This window comes from Ictalurus punctatus, chromosome 20 (genome assembly GCF_001660625.3).
Source record: "Ictalurus punctatus breed USDA103 chromosome 20, Coco_2.0, whole genome shotgun sequence".
In the NCBI taxonomy this organism is placed as follows: domain Eukaryota; kingdom Metazoa; phylum Chordata; class Actinopteri; order Siluriformes; family Ictaluridae; genus Ictalurus; species Ictalurus punctatus.
Genome location: NC_030435.2, coordinates 7869789 through 7887930, shown reverse-complemented (window position 1 = coordinate 7887930; position 18142 = coordinate 7869789).

Below are 18142 nucleotides of genomic sequence, written 5' to 3'. Positions count from 1 at the left end.
TCTTCTGACAGTGATGGTAAGTGTAGACCGGCAAGAAAGGTGTCAGATTTATCATGAATCGTTTTTGGTTTTGGCTCCTCATACAGTTTTATATGGAACGATGCAAAGGCATCCACAATTTCCTTTGGATGAGATACTATTTTTTTGAAAATAGGGTGCATAATTTTAGGGACCACACGATTAGCCTGGGCTTTACGAAGTTGAAAAGCCAACAAGCGGCTGGCTCTGTTGCCAATCTCGTAATATTTCTGTCTGGAAAATCTTAAATGCTCCCTCCGCCTTATATGTAAGGAGATTATCTAAGGCCCTCCTAGTTTCCTTTAATTCTAGTAGCGTGGCATATGCTCCTGAACTTTTATGTTCTATCTCTAATAGTTTAATTTTATTTTCTAATTTCATTTGCTCTACCAACCGTATTTTCTTTAGTCTTGATGCAATCTGGATCATTTTCCCTCTTATTACTGATTTAGCTCCCTCCCATAGGATTGATGGTGTTACCTCTCCATTGTCATTTAACTCAAAGTATTCTTTTAAGTTTTGTTTTAGTTCTTGTACCACTGTTGTGTTGGTTAGTAGTGATACATTTAGTCTCCAGTATCTGAAAAAACTTTACCAAGCTCTATGATTAACATGACAGGGGCATGGTCACTCAGCGTTATTGGCTCAATATGGCAGTCTTGTACTTTATACATATTGTCGCGACGGGCAGAGAGCCGGCGCACACAAGAAGGAAACCGCTCCTTCTCCAACTGCCGCACCGGCACGACGTGGGCAGCTTCGTGCCGAACATTCCGCCAACCGGAAGGACCGCCGCGGCAGGGCGGGACTGACGCGACACCGGCCAGCGATTGGCGGACCCAACGGAGAAATTCCACCACTCAGGCGACGGCGGAGGAGGATAAAAGGGCACACTTCCGGCCGTACGGGAGAGGAGAATATCGTAGCGACAAGACGGACTCCGTGCGTGTTTTCCAGCGACATAGCGACTCGCAATCACCGAGCACGACGGTAACCTCACGCCCCACGCTAATCTCTCTCTCTCTCTCTCTCTCTCTCCACACAAGGTGCAAGCGCGGACGAGATCGCCGGGTGGTGAGAGTCCCACCTACGGAGGACGCCGGCCCGGGAAAACCCTCGCCCCCGTCTCGGGAATCCCGCCTCCGCCACGAGTAGGCTACACCGGAAGTCACGCCTCCACAAGCCCCGCACTCATCCCCTCACAACTCACTCACCTCACCCTTGCACCAATAAATCACCGTTTGTGAACGTTCTTCTGCCTCCTGTGGGTCTGTACGCCGCCCTTCCCCGGGCTAATCCCTCACACTGGTGGAGGATGCAGGCATAGTACAGATTCGCCTGCCACAAAAAAAAAAAAAAAAAAAAACGAGAGAGGAAGGAAAAAAAAAAAAAAAAAAAAAATACCCCACAAAATGGACCACACCCTGCAACACCTGCTGGAGACAAGCCTCCAGCAGCACGCTGTGACGCAGCAGCTCGCCGAGAGCCTTCAGGTCGCCACACAGACACTGATCGCCATGAGGACTGAGACCCCCGCCGCCTCCATGCCTCTCCCCGACGCAAGCAGCGAGATCCGCCGCCTACTACCCCCCCTCGGCCCCGAAGAGGACCTCGAGGCGTACTTCGAAGCCTTCGAGAATATCGCCCGCCGGGAGGGGTGGGACCGTGACGACTGGCCACGCGCCCTTGGTCCACTGCTCACGAGAGAGGCCCGAACAGCCTACTATGCCCTCGAGCCGGAGGAGGCCGCGGACTACCTGGCGATGAAGGAGGGAGTCCTGGCATGGTGTGGCCGAACCCCTGGCCAGGCTGCTACTGAATTCCATCGCTGGGTTTATCGACCAGGGGCCCGACCACGTTGCCAGATGAACGCCCTCATCCGGACCACCAAACGATGGCTCTGGCCGGATCGGCATACCGCCTCGGAGGTGGCGGAGAAAGTGGCAGTCGACCGTTTCCTGAGGGCGCTACCCCGGGCTGAGAGACAGGCCGTGGGGGCACATGCCCCAACTACGCCCCAGGAACTCCTAACTGTCCTGGAGCGAACCTTGGCCACCCTGGAGCTCGACCCCGGGGAGCAGCAGCACCTCGATCGGCCCCTCGGTGCCCCGGGCCCCCGGTCCGACTGCCAGACCCGGCCCCGCACCTGGAGGAACCCCCAGAGGGCGTCCACTTATGAACACCCCCGAGACGAGCCCATGCCTACAGAGCCGGAGAGGGAAGCCGCCCGGCTGCTTACAAAACCATGGCTGGCAGGCTGCGCCCTCCATCAGCAGCAACCGCCGGAGGCGCCCTCCTTGACGGTGTGGGTCGAAGGGAGACCGGTAACTGCCCTACTGGACACCGGGAGCACGGTGACCCTCGCCCAGCCCTCCATCCTGCCTGAGGGGCGCCGCCCCAGGGGGACGCTCACCGTGACCTGCGTCCATGGGGACACCCGGGAAGTCCCCTCAGCCGAGGTCCAGATCCGGGGCGAAGCCGGCACCTGGCCCCTCCAGACTGCCCGGGATTCCGGGTGGTACCGAGAGACGAGCCCCAGAGATTGCGGCGACGTGCGAAGGGGACCCCGGCCCGGCCGGCCTACCTGGCCCAGGACGACAGAGAGGCCACCTCAGAAGGTAAGACCCCCCAAACTACTAACCCTCTGTCGTCTGTCTTTCCCCAGGTGAACCGGGAGGGGAAGTTCGGCCGGGAGCAGAAGGAGGACGACCGGCTGAAGCACTGCTGGGCTCAGGTGCGGGTGATAGAGGGGGTCGACCAGAGTCCAGACCTGAGGCTCCCCACATCGTACTTCCTCGTCCGCGGGGGGCTCCTATACCAACGGGCCTGCCGCCACGGGGAGCAGGTGGACCTACTGGTGGTGCCCCGACCAAAGACGGCCGTCTTATTGCACCTAGCCCACACCCATCCACTCGGCGGCCACCTGGGGGCCCGAAATACCCTGTAGAAACTGCGGGACCGCTTTGTGTGGCCCGGGATGGACGCGGAGGTCCGGGCCTTTTGCCAACAGTGCCTGCAGTGCCAGCGCACAGCCCCGCGGAGGCCCCCGCCGGCGCCCCTGATCCCCCTGCCCATTATCGGCGTCCCGTTTGAGCGAGTAGGCATGGATCTCGTGGGGCCCCTACCCAAGTCTGCCCGGGGCCATGAATACATCCTGGTCCTCGTCGACTACGCCACTCGGTACCCTGAGGCGGTGCCGCTCCGCAAGGCCACCTCGCAAAACATCGCCAGGGAGCTGGTACTCCTCTTCAGTCGAGTGGGGATCCCCAAGGACGTGCTGACCGACCAAGGTACGCCTTTTGTCTCGAAGCTAATGGCGGATTTGTGTCGTCTGTTGCAGGTGAAGCACCTCCGGACGTCCGTCTACCACCCCCAAACCGAGGGGCTGGTCAAGAGGTTCAATCAGACCCTCAAGCGGATGCTGCGCCGGGTGGTGGACGAGGAGGGGAGGAACTGGGACCTCCTCCTCCCCTACGTACTTTTCGCCGTTCGGGAGTGCCCCCAGGCGTCCACGGGCTTCACGCCCTTCGAGCTCCTGTTCGGGCAGCGCCCGCGGGGATTGTTGGACGTCGCCCGTGAAGCCTGGGAGGAGCAACCATCCCCCTTCCGCTCCATCATCGAGTACGTGCAGGACATGCAAGCAAGGATTGACAGGGTGGGCCCCATCGTCCGGGAGCACATGCACGCGGCGCAGGAGGAGCAGAAGAAGGTATACAACCGCCCCGCACAGCCCCGGGAATTCCAGCCGGGGGACCGGGTCCTCCTGTTAGTGCCCAGCAGCGCCTGCAAGTTCCTCGCCCGGTGGCAAGGTCCATATACCGTCCTCGAGCGCCGGGGCCCGGTCAACTACCGCCTGCAGCAGCCCGGTAAGCCAACGGACGAGAAGCTATACCATGTAAACCTGCTGAAAAAGTGGGTGGAACCAGCCCCGGTGGTGTCGGCGTTCCCAGCTCAGGACTTGGACTGGGGCAAGGGTACCTTGGTCGGCTTAGGGGAGGACCTCACCCCGCCCAAAGACAGGAGCTTACCGAGCTGATCGACCAGTTCTCAGATGTGTTTTCGGCTTCCCCGGGGATGACCCAGCTGGTCCAGCATGAAATCAAGACTCCTCCCGGTGTAGTGGTGAGACAAAGGCCCTACCGTGTCCCTGAGGCCCGGCGCCAGGCCATCGAGGAGGAAGTCAGTCGCATGCTGCGGGACCACGTCATCGAGGAGTCCAGCAGCCCCTGGTCCAGCCCCATCGTCGTCGTGCCGAAGCCGGATGGGAGCATGAGGCTATGCAACGACTTCCGGAGGCTGAACCAGGTGTCAGAGTTCGACAGCTACCCCCTCCCCAGAGTGGACGACCTGGTCGAGAGGCTGGGGAGAGTCCGATTCATATCGACCCTGGACCTCACCAAGGGCTACTGGCAAGTGGCGCTCGTACCGGAGGCAAGGCCCAAGACGGCCTTTAGCACGGCCACCGGCCACTGGCAGTATCGGGTTCTCCCCTTTGGGCTGCACGGGGCGCCCGCCACGTTCCAGCGGCTAATGGACATCCTCCTGCGGCCCCACCGGCAGTTTGCAGCGGCCTACCTGGACGACGTGGTCATCCACTCCTCCACCTGGGCCGACCACCTCTTCCACCTCAGGGAGGTCCTGAAAGCCCTCCGGGAGGCCGGCCTGACGACCAACCCAAAGAAGTGCCACCTAGGGCTGACGGAAGCCCAGTACCTGGGATCGAGGCTGTGAAGGACTACCCATGTCCGACATCAAAAAAATAGGTACGTGCCTTCTTGGGATTGGCGGGCTACTACCGCAGGTTCGTGCCTAATTTTTCTGCTGTAGCCTCTCCCCTCTCAGACCTTACAAAGAAGGGCCAGCCAGACCAGGTCAGGTGGACAGCCGACGCAGAAAGGGCCTTCCAGGCCCTAAAAGGGGCCCTCACCAGCGCGCCGGTACTCCGCAACCCAGACTTTGACCTCCCGTTCACCGTACATACTGATGCTTCCGAGACCGGGCTGGGCGCCGTCCTCTCCCAGACCTTCGACGGGGAAGAACACCCGGTCCTCTACATCAGCCGGAAGCTGTCCCCGGCCGAGAGGAAGTATGCGGCGGTCGAGCGAGAGGCACTAGCAATAAAATGGGCCATCGAGGAGCTGAGATACTACCTGGCAGGCAGGCACTTCGTCCTCATAACGGACCACGTCCCCCTGCAGTGGATGGCCAAGGCGAAGGACACTAACGCCCGGGTAACCTGCTGGTTCCTCGCCTTACAAGACTTCTCCTTTCAGGTTAAGCACCGGGCGGGGGCCCAGCATGGTAACGCGGATGGGCTCTCACGACGAGACACCCTCTGGGCCCACCACCGAGCGGCAGTAGGCTCGGAGCTAAGGGGGGGGTACTGGCGCGACGGGCAGAGAGCCGGCGCACACAAGAAGGAAACCGCTCCTTCTCCAACTGCCGCACCGCCACGACGTGGGCAGCTTCGTGCCGAACATTCCGCCAACCGGAAGGACCGCCGCGGCAGGGCGGGACTGACGCGACACCGGCCAGCGATTGGCGGACCCAACGGAGAAATTCCACCACTCAGGCGACGGTGGAGGAGGATAAAAGGGCGCGCTTCCGGCCGTACGGGAGAGGAGAATATCGTAGCGACAAGATGGACTCCGTGCGTGTTTTCCAGCGACATAGTGACTCGCAATCACCGAGCACGATGGTAACCTCACGCCCCACGCTAATCTCTCTCTCTCTCTCTCTCTCTCTCTCTCCACACAAGGTGCAAGCACGGACGAGATCGCCGGGTGGTGAGAGTCCCACCTACGGAGGACGCCGGCCCGGGAAAACCCTCGCCCCCGTCTCGGGAATCCCGCCTCCGCCACGAGTAGGCTACACCGGCAGTCACGCCTCCACAAGCCCCGCACTCATCCCCTCACAACCCACTCACCTCACCCTTGCACCAATAAATCACCGTTTGTGAACGTTCTTCTGCCTCCTGTGGGTCTGTACGCCGCCCTTCCCCGGGCTAATCCTTCACAATATATTGTTGGGAGAGACCAAAGAAGTCAATCCTGGAATAACAGTTATGAACATTAAACAAAAAAGGTAAAGTCCTTTCCTTTGGGGTTTTTAAATCTCCATGGATCAACCAGTCCTAGTTCTGAAATCATGTCATTAAGTGTTTTGTTTTTTTTAGTTTGGGATCCTTTCTCTGCCGGTGTTCTATCTAACCTTCCATCTTGTACTGCACTTCAGTCTCCTCCCACCACTATCATGCCCTTGGCATTATCCGCTATGATATTTGTAATGTCTTTAAAAAAGGTCTGATCGTATTCGTTTGGGGCATACAGATTCATAATGGACATCTCTACTTCTCCTATTGTACCAACTATCATGACAAACCTCCCCATCTTGTCCCGAATTACATTTTCTAAGCAAAAGGCCACTGACTTATTAATTAAAATAGCTACTCCCCTTTTTTACCAAAGGAGGAGCTATATACTTGGTTTACCCATTCTCTCCTTAATTTTCTGTGTTCAGCTTCTGACAGGTGAGTTTCCTGCAATAAGGCAATTGAGCAGTGCAATTTCTTTAGCTGACTATATATTTTCTTTCTTTTAATGGGATGATTCAAACCATGGACATTATACGTGATTATGTTGAGATTACTCATACGCGTATGGTGAAAGTGTTAATCTTGTCCTTCTATCTCAACCCAAGTCTCAATTTCCACGTAATACACCTGTGACTCATCTGAACCGTACTACACGACTGCACGTCTATTGGAATCATAGAAATATGCATTAAACATAGTGTAGAAGAAGAACATTGTATACAACAACAAAACAAGAACTGAGAACTGACTTCCAAAAACCCAGCTGACTGAACTAACATCCTGTCAATCGGCTTCAGTAAAGACGGAGAGTCGTGACTAATCTCTCCGGGGAAGCACACACTGTGTTATTGCAACTATCAGACAGCGCTATGCTGAAGTTAGAGTTGCCTAAATGTAAAAACAAAAGTTAAATAAAATTTAAATGTCTTAGCCCTTTCACCCCTGAAGGGAGAAACCCCCATTATTCTTACTGATATTATCTCATTTATGAGTCGGCCAAATTTTACTCCTTACTCAGTAAAAAGAAAATCCTGCACTTATTCTTAACGGAACGCTTACATATTAAAGTTATTTACTATTTATCTTTCACCTCGAACAAAAGTCTGCAAGTCTGCATTGATCATGGTAGATGGGCCTCTGCTTGATGTCAATACTGAGTCCCAGGTGCTGCGTAACAGGTCTTTCTGAAGAATCTCCCGTTCGTCCACCTCGATATGAATACCCATCTCCCGAAGGGTGGGCGCCGCTTCTGCGAGACTCGTAAAGGTCACCCCAGACTCCAAGTATATTTTCAGCTGTGCAGGGAACAATGACTGGGCCTTCACGTTTTTCTCTTTAAGTTGTTTAATTACCTCCCGAACCCGCTTGCGTTTCTGCTGCACGTCCGGCGTGTAATCTTGATTAAAGTAGACCTTTTGCCCTTTGTATATGCCTCCTCGTTGTTTCCAAGCTTGTTGAAGTACCGTTTCTTTAACTCTATAGTTAGAAAACCTGACAATGATAGATCTTGAAGGGGCGGACTCCTTTGGTTTCATGGTCAGCGAGTGATGTGCCCTCTCTATGCACATATCCAGATCATCCGGTAACTCTAGTGAAGAGCGCATCAGATTGATAATACAAGTGATCATATCGGTCTTTTCCTCTCCTTCTTTCACCCCATAAATACGCAGATTGTTTCGACGAGCTCTGTTTTCCAGACTTGGCTCTTTGAAGTAAATGGCGAATGACTCTATCATGTCGATGTGTTTTATCTTCCGCATCACTTACTCTCTGTTCGACATTCGTCACCTGTTGTTCCAGTTTCGCCGTAAGTTCCATCACGTCACTAAGAGTGGATTCTACTCTGGATAGGGAGGCCTTTGTGTCCTGGGAAGCTTCCGTATGTTCCCTCCTTAAATTACACAGTTCTGTAAGCACCGCCGCCATGTCTTCTTCCCTGCATGTTTCACCCGTGTTTGGAGACAAGTCTGTTTGGTCTCGTTTATTGTCTTTTTTAATCGTTCTGACTTTCTTTTCTGCATCTCTTTTTAAAGTGGACATTGTGGTTTTCGCATTGGGTTGTTAATTATTCAAAGTTATATTGGAGTTTGGCTACTTTATCAGGGTTTCTTCCAGCAGCAGGGGAGTCAGGCTGCTACTCCTCTCATGGCGTAACCGGAAGTCCCGCTGCTTCAGTTTTTAAAATATTAGACATTGGTGTGAGGTCTCTTTTAGAGTCGAATTGCCGAAGACTTTGTCAAGACTAATCGTCTCATCATTTGTTCAATAAACAATTATTACAAACAACAATATCTTTACTTCATTCACTGGTCTCTCATGATTGAACTTTTCATTTATTTACAAGGTGTATCATCTGCTACATTTCACTTCCACCACTAGGTGCAAGTGACACTTCTGTTCAAGATACTCTTGTGAAAATTATTGTTAAGTTAGTATAGGAAAAGTCGATATAGTTACTAAATCAAAATTCTGACCAGTGTAAGTACAATGTATTAACACTGTCAGTTACAGTATTATTAGTTAACTTCAAGCATAATGGTTCAACATTCAAGAGAGCTAAGATTGTCAATGTTTATTGAACAGAAAACTCATAGCTAATTCTAATATGACTAATGTGTCTATGAAATGCTAACTACAGCTGCACATGTGACCCATGTTAGTTTTTTTAATACATTGTGCATCTAGGGGTCAACATTATCATATTAGTCCTAATATAAGATATATTTATTATATTTTCCTTGTATTCAGTCAAATACATATTTCCCTCATTAAAATGCAAATCAATTTATAACATTTTTGACATGCGTTTTTCTGGATTTTTTTGTTGTTATTCTGTCTCTCACTGTTCAAATAAATCTACCATTAAAATTATAGACTTAGAGATCATTTCTTTGTCAGTGTGCAAACGTACAAAATCAGCAGGGGATCAAATACTTTTTTCCCTCACTGTATACTGTACATGACATTTTTTAGTCAGGCTTATTTCAGGGGGTAATTATGTTTTGTTTATGCCAGATGCCCAAGAAACCAGCGGTCGACAGGGATTCCATTTTCAGAGTCCTCTGTTCATCAAATGAGGCCATAGTCCAAAATGGCAACATAGCTACTCTTAATCAAATCATCGGGACAGAGCTTAGTGAGCACCTAGAAAACAAGATCACTGCAAAGGCTCTATATACTTTTGTTAAATTGAACAGATACAACATCTGGACTGCTTTAGGGTTTATTTATGAAAGTGATCATGAAACAAGTGGCAATAGTGATGACACTGATTTTGAGCCAGGGTCCCTTTCCCACAGACCAAAAGATTGCTGGACTCTCGATATTGAAGTTCCATTTCAGAAATGGATTTAATTTATGCCTGAAACAGTTAAATACAAAAACAGGTTCTCTAAAACACAAAAAAAGGGAATACACAATTTTGAAGCCTGGCATCTGGACGTATGTGATAAATAATCACATTTGGCAAGAAGTGAAAAGCCCCTGCACATTTGTCTTTAAAAGAGCCAAGGTCTATCAATCAGCCACAGAGAAATACATAGAAATCAGAGGCAACTGTAAGGAATGTCGTGGCCCCATTCTCATAAAATGTGATGGAGAGCCTGAAATGAACAACCCAATGGTGCTCAAGTGTTTAATCAAAAACACTGATGACTCCCTGCACCCTGGCTGTTCCAAGCAAATGATGTCTGATAACTTGTGTGTGCAGATAGCCAAAGAACGGTGTGAGGGTAGAATGGAACCCCATGTATGGAGGGCATCAGAGGCAACAAAGCTGATGGATTTTGGAGATCCTGAGCCAAGCCATCTGCCTAATTTGGACACCCTGCGCAACGCAAAGCAAGAGAGAAATGACTTAGAATTAGACGACAAGGACACTATTTTGTCACTGCAGATGTTAAAATACAGTGCACTTCACAGTGGTAGCATTAAAGACATTGGACTGGACAAGTTTTTCTGTCTCTACTGGAGTCAAACACAAATGTATATATTATAAATGAATAAGTTATTATCAAAGAAGTCTACTAACCCCATTGTGAGTTTTGATGCAACTAGCTCAGTAGTGAGGAAACTACAGAGACCAAATGGCATGTCTGGCCATTGTTGTGGAAATTAGACAACACTCGCAGACTCATACTCTGAAGGTAAAAAGGTTTATTACAGAAAGATGGTTAATACAGGATAGAATAAAGCAGGATAGAATAATGAGAGCTCTCTGAAGCCCTTGTACTAAACCACTACTATATATATGAAACGCAGAGCATGACATAATTCTGTGTACTGATAAGAAGCAGTTTGAGGCAGTTCAAACAGGCTTTGTTTTAGGATCTTGGAAAATGTTTAGATGAGCCTTGAACAGAAGAACATGTTTCAGTCTCTGTAAGCAGATAAACATTCTGTACTGATCTCAGTGACATGACATGGCCTTCTTAGGTGTTATCCTCTGATGAGGATGAAATAGAACAAGAACAAAACTATTACAAAGTAAAAATGAGTAATTTCCTTCCCCTTTCTCCCATTTTATCATTACAAAATATGATAACTAAAATTAACAGAGAAATTACTATGCTGTGAATACATCAGAACTTCAGAATCCTTTCACTGTTCAACTGAATTCATCATAATACAGACATAACGAAGGCGCTAAGGCTGTTTTTGCAGATATAAAGTATCCTGTCGTCAAACAAGCTTATTTTAGGGTGAAATGAGTCGTCATGGTCAAATGCATATTTACAATAGACGTGAAATGGATGTCAATGGGTCGTCATCGTCAGTGTCACTGTGAGAATCTAATTCCCAATCAGGTTTAAAATACAGCTCGAGTTGGTCTTTGTAAGGGTCATAGTCACTTTTTGTGGATGTTTTAATTAGCATCAGTGTTTGGTCATCAGTAATTGCTCTTAATGAGCAGAGAAAACACCCCTGCACGCAGGAAATTACACATGGAGCCATGATTAAGACAAGTAGAATGACGGTGATTATAGGAGCACAAATGGTCAGTATCCACGACCTCCAGCCCCCGAAAACGGAGTTCAACCATTCAAGCCCCCATTCTCCTGTTTGTGGGGGAGTCTGGACCACCGATCGCATATGTTCGATAATATTGATTATATTCTTGTGTGAAATCGGGGACAGAAAAGCAACATGAGGTATCTAATAGTTTACATACACTTTTCTGCCAATAGAGTATCTGGGGCCAATCTATGTTGAATTACGGCAGTTCTCAAAGAGACCAACTCAGCATTTATATCTTCCAAACTTCCTCACTTTCGTTAGCCAAGGTCAATACTTGCCATGCCATTCCGTTCAATTTATTGAATAAAGCAGCTGTTCCCCCTCCGTGGAGCAAAGACCACCCCGTGGACGCAATTGGTCCCGTCCACAGGTCCCACAGATGATAACCTTGATACCACATGGGCATTTCTGTGTTCAGTGAGCATCTGTGCTGCAGGTGAGTCACGTTTCTGTCTTGCGGAGTTAGCATGGTGAAACTAGGGACCGCAATGACTGGATAGAAGCAGCCTTGCCATATCTTTGGCAAGGTATGATAAGCATGTCTACCACACACCCACAATGCGCTAGGCGTGGAATCAAAAGGAGTCGTAAAATTATATAGAAACTGCGTAGTATTAGTGATACATAAGTCCATAGTTGCATTATACAGGACACTGGTGTGGCATTTGGACACCCCCACCTTAGGGGCAGTGTCGCAAAGGGAGCAGATGCACGTTTCTCCCTTCTTCCACGGAATCTCAAACCTCCCCTGTCCCTTTGTGAGGGTGGTATTAGGTCCTACCGTGTTGTCTATATCGTGTCTGATGTCCATGTGTTAAGAGCTGTGCCATGATTCTAGGAAAAGCACCTGGGCCTGTAACGTTAATTATTGCATATGTTAGCGGAGTGGTCTGCCATCTAGATGCTAAATGGTGGCAAATCCAGTAGTCGGGTTCGTACTCAAGGTTTTCTTTGTGTAAAATTGCCACGGCACAAGCCATGTTTCCCTCACACAATGACAATGTGCGTTTGGGATGTAGAGGCCCATGATCGGGAAGGGCCCATTCAGGAAAGGTATTTATTACCTCCTCATCATCCTCTCTCTGTTCCTCTTGAGTAGACAGTTCAGGGGCATTTTTAGGCTGAGGGGACATTACAGAAATGGAGATCGACTGGTACATATCAGAATAGAACTTATCCACTGTGCAATAATAAAGCCCTGAATCTGCTACCATGACTTGATCGATTATGATTATCATGGGGCTCCCTGGCCTAGGTGGCCTGGTTATTGTAAATCTGGAACCCCCATAGGCTTGTGGGTAGCCTGTGGAAGCCCATACCAAATGCCAATCTTGGACTCCACAAGGATACTTAAACAGGTACCAATCTCGACACAGATCCCATCCGACTCCCGTTCCGAAGGTGGGATCACATATTATGATGCCCTTAGTGCTGTTTCCCAGGACCCATGTGTGCGTTCCCACCATCAGTGGGAAGCTTAAGAGAACTAGAAGACATAGTAGAATAGTCATTGCACGTTTGTTCAATGAGGGGGCGCGGATTACACCGCGGGTAATGATTCTTATGACCAAAGGCAATGCAGAACAGTTTTAGAGGAGGCCAATATCTAGGAATAGATCTATATCTATGAATTTTAGTCTATCCTACAACAATAGTCAGTCAAGGTGCTCTGAGGCTGCCCGTGCGTGGTAACAAAAGTCCCACTGTCTGTTTATCTCAGTGATGGAGCGGGCTACTATATACCACTTAAGACCGTCTATCATGTAGTCGCGTAGGATTGGTGTGTTGATATGTTGGGGTGTAGTGTGTCTTGTGTGGGTGTGTACATGCAGATTGTTGCTTGTGAGTGTAGGTCCTCCTAGAGGCCTCTTGATAGAGAATTACGGTCTAGTTCTCCTATTGCAGTCCCGTTTTTTCCAGCTCAATGCTTGGCTCTGGCACCCTCCTACAGTGGCTCGCATACACCCATGTGGCTTGCTCATTGACTTTCACTGCTGAATGAGTGAGGAAGAGAACCTGGAATGGCCAAGACCACCGCGGCTTGTTCCACTTGGTCCTGCTGAAGTCCTTGATCACTACCCACTCTCCAGGCTTCAGATCATGCAGCAAACCTGTGGCTGGAGCTGGAAGCGCTGCCTTTACCTGCTTGTGGATAAAGTGCAGAGCAGAGGACAGGGTTGCACAGTAACTTAACATAGCATCAACACATGTTGCTGCATCGGAAAGAGGAACTGTCACAGGCCCAATTCCTGTGTGTGGAGGCCGCCCGGATAGGATTTCAAAAGGACTGAGCCCATGCTTGGGTCTCTCTCTCATTCTCATCTGCATTAATACAACAGGTAAAACCTTGGTCCTCGCTAAACCTGTGTCAACACAGCACTTACTCAATTTATTCTTTAGACATCTGTTCTCCCGTCCCACTGCCCCACCACTGGCCGGATGGTATGCACAATGTTTTTTCAGATCAATGGCCAAATATTCACTAACCTGCCTAAGGGCCGTGCTGATACAAGGTGTACCATTGTCACTGGAGATTTTAGTGGGGATTCCCCACCTGGGAATTATGTCCCTAAGCAGTGCCTTTGCCACTGCTTCAGAGTCTTTTTTGGAGGTAGGGAATGTTTCCACCCATTTTGAAAACATGTCTACTATTACCATACAGAATTTCTTCCCTTCACTGGCCGTTAGTTCAATGAAATCCATCTGTAGATGGTCAAATGGTTTGTCTGGAGCTGGGTGAGCTGCCTGTTCCACCTTCAAACATCGACCCACATTGTGAGTAGCACATACTACATACATTAAACAAAAATTTTGAGAACAATTAGAGAAGCCCTTCGTGAACCAATGCTTGGCTACCGCTGCTATCATTCTCCCTTTTGACACATGGTCCTTCCCATGAGTCAACTCTGCATAATATGGGAACATGTATATGGGGAGGCAAGTGCAGCCTTGTGGGAACCGCCACACACCGTTGATGAAGGAACAACCCGCTTTGCGCCATACTGTCTTTTCTTCTGCTGTAGCTCGCGCTTGGAGCTCTGAAACCTGTAAACAAGGAGTGGTTTCTGTTTCAGAGGAAAATGCACAAAGTTTTCAAGTCAACTGCGTTGCTACTGCTGCTTGTTTCGCTGCCTGGTCCACTCGCGCGTTACCTAGGGAGACAGGATCTGATTTGTTAGTATGTGCATAACACTTGCATACTGCAATAGTTTTGGGGAGTAGGACTGAGTAGGACTGCGTAGAACTGTGTGTTCCAGAACTCGTCATGAAGTTCCTGTGTTTCCAAATTATTCCAAAATCACGTACTACCCCAAAGGCATATCTACTGTCTGTGTAGATATTTACTGACTGTCTCTTAGCATTTTACATGCTTCTATGAGGGTGTACAGTTCAGCTGCTTGTGCTGACAGGTTTGAGGGGAGACTTCCGGACACGACAGTCTCATGTGTGGTTACCACAGCATAGCCCACCCGATTTTTACCTGTCTCTGGATTGCGTGATGCTGAGCCATCCATGAAAAGGATTAGATCTGGATTTGACAATGGGACATCCTTCAGGTCAATTCTAGGAGAGCAGAGTTCGTTAGTTAGTACAACACAGTCATGTGGTTCCCCGTCTTCCTCTGTTGGAAGGAGAGAAGCAGGGTTACGGACAGTACATCATTTTATAGTGACATTTGGCATATCTAGTAGTGTAGTGTTATAGCGCAGCCACTGTTGGGTGGACAGGTGAGAGGTCTTTTGTTCAAGCATGAGTAATGACACTTCATGTGGTACCAAAAGGGTCAATTCTGAGTAACCTACCAAGTCTCTGGATGCCACCACAGCTTTCTCAGCCGCTGCAACTGCTCTCATACATGGAGGAAAACCTGCTGCTACAGAGTCTAACTTACCAGAGAAATATACCACAGGTCTCAACTTGTCTCCATGTTTTTGTAACAAGATGGAGGTCATGCAGCCTGATTTTTCGTACATAGTCTGCACAAAAGGTTTGATGGGGTCTGGTAGCCCTAAGGTTGGGGTTGTCTGTAGAGCCTGTTTTAACTCTACAAAGGCTCTCTCTGCTTCCAGCATCCAACTTACCTGTGAGTGAGCCGTCAACCCTGATGCGTGTGCAATATCTCTAATATGTGCCTCAAGAATGGAATAATTTGAAATGAAAGTCCTACAGTAGGAACACATCCCTATGAAAGATAGGACCTGTTTCTTGGTCAGGGGCTTGGGAATCTTCTGGATTGCAGATACTCTGTCAGCTGAGAGTTTCTTTCCCTTTGCAGAGATGTCATGACCCAAGAACCTCACTTCTTGCTTCACAAACTGTAATTTTGAGAGACTGGCTGTGTGTCCCTCCTTACCAAGATGCTGCAACAATTTAATGGTGTCAGTTTCACACTGTGCCCTGGAGGGGGCGCAAATCATTAGATTGTCGATGTATTGAAGCAATCCGGAACCTGGGGACAATACTAAAGACGCCAAGCTATCCTTCAGCACCTGGTTATAAATTGTTGGTGATTCACAATATCCCTGACACAGACTAGTGAATGTGTAAGGACGACCGTCAAACATGAACGCAAACCAGAACTGGCTATTTTTGTCCAGAGGAATACTGAAAATGCATTAGCTAAATGTACGACTGAAAACCATTCACTACTTGCTGGAACCTGGCTTAATATAGTGTAAGGTTTTGGCACGTCTGGAGCTCTTTGTTTTACCGCTGCATTAACCGCTTGCAAATCTTGTACAAATCTCCATTCATCAGGTTGTGGGGGTTTTGTAACTATTTAGAATCAGTGCATCTCTAATTAACACACATTATATACATATATATATATATATATATATATATGAGTGGGCTGAGTGACCTCAGAATGACCTATAAATATACTTTTAATATCTCCAAAACCAAAGCAGCACAAATGAAGCTTTTATCGGCACAAACCAGCACAAACTATTGAGACTCTTTTGCCGATGTTTTGACATCTTCACGCAGGTGTGCCTTGTCCATTAATTGTATATAGTGGGACAAGTTATCCCTTCTCAGCGTGAGATAATACAAGGTGTGGCGTGTGAGAGGGTTGAAATGTGTGTCTCACGGGGAATGCGTGAGACTTGAGAGCCCTGACAATGTACATCATTACAACAGTTAACTTTTAAATAAAGTAACATTCTACACATTTTACTCTTCCCTTATCCAACACTAACACATCAAAATTGCATAAGTGTGTGAATAACATTTTTCAAATGATGCGTTAAGGCCTCATCTGCCTGTATCACACCTGTGTCATGATTAGCAATCGTTGGGCCGCGAGGGCTGGTGTTGTTATAGCACTGGGTTGAAATATGGATAATGTCCCTAGGCTGCCTGCACTATTTTACGCAGCCCCACTCTTTTTATTTATTATTTTACTGCATCCTACTCGAAGAGTGCAGCCTGCAGTTTAATGATGACGTAATTATCATTTGACTCCCCCGACAGCGGCACCTTCTAAAAAAGAAACATAACTTGTTAACTTCAGTCAGTGGTGCTTGTTGTTGATGCAAGATATAGGCTAAAATGGATAATAGAAAGTGCAAAGGCGGCGCTGAAAAGGCAAGATTAAAAAAAAAAGGAAGCTCTTCAAACTGACGCGGCCAAATGTACAAAACTGAGCAGCTTTTCACCAGCACACCAAATGAGGACGATGAGATGACCTGTAAGCTAACGTTAAGCTAGTTAGGAGCAGTGCAAGATTCTAGCAGCCATGCAAAACAACGAAACAACGTTGTCTGCAAACCACCATTCATGTTTATGTATCAAACTTTTTCTTGTAGCTCTTCAGCAGCAGCAGCCTCTATTGCTCATTGAGTGAATATAAGAATTAGAATAATTAATATTAATGAAGAGTATGGTGTAGGCGACACCTGCTCAATAAAAAAATGCCCTGAGATAATGAATGATACCAGATGATTCAGCACTAAATTAGTGAACTGACTTGACTTGATCAGAAAGCTTTGTAAAAAGGGGAGATTTGTGGTGAGAAAAATTACAATTTTTAAAATTTGATTTAGTGTCAGAAGCAGAGCCAGGACCCAGTTGTAGGCCTATGCAGGAGATTGATGCTCTCACTGTGGAAGACACAGGTAAGCTGTTGTACCACAGGGTGTGAATAAGCAAACATGATCACATTAGTTACAATAGGCCTATAACAACTTTCTATGCCCAAGTGTTACTGACCCATTATGTTTTTTATCAAAAGATAATAGCCGAAATATACAAAGCCCATGATTGAAAGGGAATAGGATAAAAGTCATATGAAATAAGAATGTATATTTTGCCGTTTGGATATTTTAGTAGTTTAAATTAAAACGTGCTTTCCATGTCCAATATGTTAAAACTTACCGAATGCTTTTTATTGTGATTAAGGTGCACTCGAGTCTAGGGATACAGAAGGAAGTGTGAAAGGGAGAGCAGAGTCTACTCAGGGACTGATAGAGAGGCAACAATTCAGCAGCCGAACCTAGACCCACAAGCTAGGAACAAGGCAGATGATGATGATTCTGTTTATAGTTTTGATTACTTTGCAGAACCTTAGTCACAAGATATACATACAATTTTTTTCTTATCATCCTCAACAAACCCCAAATGTTCCTATACCAAAGGTTTTAAATAGCAAAGATGGAACAAACCGCAAGTGGCTGACTTACTGTGAAAAAAAAAAAAAAACAATCTCTGTACTGTTCTCTTTGTTTGGCATTTGCACCTTTGGTAAGTAATGGCCCTTTCATAAAGGGAGGCATGAAAGACTGGAAACACATTCACCAAAGGATAGTGGAACACGAAAAAAGTAAGACACACAGAGATAGTGCAGATGCTTACTTTCTGAAAATACAAAAAGCAGATGTAAAAAGCCTGTTGACTGGCAACCAGATGTCATTATGTGCTGAGCAAGTGAAAAAGAAACACTAGGTGATGGAGCGTGTTGTTAAAGTCATAGGCAAATGTGGCCTTAGCTGCAGTGGAGATAAAGAAGAGGCA